General features: G+C 43.8%; 1 long non-coding RNA gene across 1 annotated transcript; it reads right to left on the reverse strand.

Annotated features, from left to right (window-relative positions):
- Positions 1-762: 762 nt before the first annotated feature.
- LOC113468998 lies at positions 763-1,764 on the reverse strand. Its single transcript, XR_003392552.1, has 2 exons — positions 1,446-1,764; positions 763-1,356 (listed from the first exon to the last, which is right to left on the reverse strand). It is a non-coding gene; the product is annotated as an uncharacterized LOC113468998 (long non-coding RNA).
- Between the last annotated feature and the right edge of the window lie 1,259 nt (positions 1,765-3,023).

The following is a 3,023-nucleotide window of genomic DNA, read 5'->3' on the forward strand; positions in this document are numbered from 1 at the left end:
GGTTCTGCGCTGAAGATTTCCTTCATCTAATAGACTAGCCTAAGGCCAGCCACTCACTATCAGATAGACCTGACGACAGGTACACCAGATCAGTACGGATTTGACAGAGGGAATTTTTAGTGAGGTCGCATCGTCCGGAAATCGAAGAGAGGAGTACAGGATTTTTTTTTTTTTTTAATAAGTTTCCATTTATATTTGATCGACAAAAAACTCAAAACATACATTTTTCATACAAATGGTATACCCACCCGTATAAGCAGAGCTTGTGCCACGGATGAGGATAGAAGAAAGCCATCCGTTCCAAGAACGAACATTATCCGTTCAGGATAAAATCCGCCCCGGATGGGAATCGAAAAGAATGGACCTTATCTCTGTTGATGATAAAGTAATCCCCGGGCAGGGATTGAGTCCGACCCAGCGCTTACAAGACAGGTCACTAACAACATCGATGGTTCTTGACCTTAAGTTATATCGTAAGGCCAACCAATTACCTCGATCGATGTGCATTGACGGCCGGTCGACCATGTGTATAAAATCCGCCCCGGATGGGAATCGAAAAGAATGGACCTTATCTCTGTTGATGATAAAGTAATCCCCGGGCAGGGATTGAGTCCGACCCAGCGCTTACAAGACAGGTCACTAAAAACATCGATGGTTCTTGACCTTAAGTTATATCGTAAGGCCAACCAATTACCTCGATCGATGTGCATTGACGGCCGGTCGACCATGTGTGAAAACACCTTTAGGGGTGCGACCTTATAACGTACGTTATATCGTAAGGCCAGCAATGACCCAACCAAAAATGTTGTCAGGTCCTTCCGAGCTAACCAGGCTCTAGGCTGGGGGATAGGGCGTGGTTTTCGCTTTATTTTGGGTACGTCACTCTTAACGTGTGCCCAAAACATAGTCGACCGGTCTTCTGTTCAAGTTATGGGACCAATCAGTCAGTCACGAACCATCAGTTATTCAGTCACCGATCATTAGCAGGTGGGACCGTGGCGGGTTAACGCGGTAATGATAGACTAGTCGTTCCTCCGTTCCTATCTTGGGGTTCCGAATATCATTTTAGAGGCCCGTCTCAAGAAATTTGGGGACTCGGAACACACTAACTCAGGTCTGGTATACCGCGGTCTGGGCTAGACAGTGTTGTACTAGGTTGCGGTTTGGTAATCACAAGGCTGCTGGTTCGAGACGCGACCAGACCACAAGAAATTGATTTGGGTTTCTGGTCGAATAGACTCGACTGATTGGTGGATGCTATGTCTGCCGGGAAAAGAGGAATAATTGGGCAGAAAAGAACCAACCAGACTGGTTAGCTTGGTTGGTAGCGCGTCTGCCTTGCAAGCGCTAGGCCACCTTAAAAAGAGGAATAATTGGGCAGAAAAGAACCAACCAGACTGGTTAGCTTGGTTGGTAGCGCGTCTGCCTTGCAAGCGCTAGGCCACCTTCGATTCCCGTCCGGGCCGGCTTTCATCCTGAACGGATAAGATTCTTTCGCGGAACGGCTGGCTTTCTCCTATCCTGTCTTCCTTTTCTCTTCGATTTCGGGACGACAAGACCTTAGCAGTTACAGTTCCCTCTATCAAAACATTCATAAGGCAATTCCCGTTGTGTATAGTTTTCGGCTAAATGGTGTCCAATTTTTTCAAAGAGGTTTGACAGAGGGAACTGTAACTGCTGAGATCTTATCGTCTCGAAAGCGAAGAGAGAAGGAAAACAGGATAGGAGGAAAGCCACTGATTTAGCTGATCTAAAGTTTGACTATCTTCCTGCTTTCTACCTGATGAGCACATACACTATCAGGTAGACCTGACAGGCGGACCTGATCAGGTGTACCTGATAGTGAATGGCTGGCCTTAGATGCTTTTTGGACTGAAATTGGGTAAACTTCAATGTCACTTCTGTCCAATTTCCCAATCTTTACAAAACCTGAAATTCATGAATTTTACCAATTGAATGCTTTTTGGACTGAGAATGGGTGAACTTCAACGTCAGTTTTTCCTGAACTTCAGCATTTTGATATTTCTGAATTTGACCAATTGGTCCTAGTGCTTACTGACATTCCATGCCTGAAGTCTCAATGAATGAACCTTCTTATCAGCGAGAGAATAAGGTTCAATTATTATGTAGTTGGTAGTTATAGCCAAAAAACAAAAGGGGGTTCCATATTACCCACACTTCCTATACTGGTTTTGGAGCGAGAGAAAGGAGAGCCGCTCTCAGTTTAAACTTCTACACAGCCTGAACAACAATTCCATTAAATAGTTTAACCTTTTCAAGCAGGTATTTTGGTTTACGTTAGAGATGTGTAAAGAGTGAGTGAGTTATGAAAAAGAACTACTCTTTTTAGTGAACTACTCAGTCAACGAGTCAGATCCTAAAACATGTAACTCACTCTTCAACTAACTAAAGGTTCTGAAGATTTAAGGAGTTAGGATCTGACCCAATTACTGATTAGTCCACTGAAGAGTAGTTCTTATGACTCTCTCACTCTTTACATATCCCTAGTTTACGTTTGTCCGGAATCGGCAGTGAGTTTCTTGAGCTACATATCGGGGATGAATTCTATGTACGTATATAAGTGCCAGTCCAGTTAGCTTGGAAGGTAGCGTGAACTTCTGAGAAGTTCTGACACACCTCACCTGATCCATAAAGCGTTAATCTCCTGGAGCATACCATTGAGCCGAGAGAGGTTGTATGAAAAAGAACTACTCTTTTTAGTGAACTACTCAGTCAATAAGTCAGATCCTAAAACATGTAACTCACCCTTCAACTAACTAAAGTTCTGAAGATTCAAGGAGTTAGGATCTGACCCAATTACTGATTAGTCCACTGAAGAGTAGTTCTTATGACTCACTCACTCTTTACATATCCCTAGTTTACGTTTGTCCGAAGTCGGCAGTGAGTTTCTTGAGCTCCATATCGGGGATGAATTCTATGTACGTATATAAGTGCCAGTCCAGTTAGCTTGGAAGGTAGCGTGAATTTCTGAGAAGTTCTGACACACCTCACCTGATCCATAA

The sequence above is a fragment of the Diaphorina citri genome, unplaced genomic scaffold (genome assembly GCF_000475195.1).
Source record: "Diaphorina citri unplaced genomic scaffold, Diaci psyllid genome assembly version 1.1 scaffold921, whole genome shotgun sequence".
In the NCBI taxonomy this organism is placed as follows: Eukaryota; Metazoa; Arthropoda; class Insecta; order Hemiptera; family Psyllidae; genus Diaphorina; species Diaphorina citri.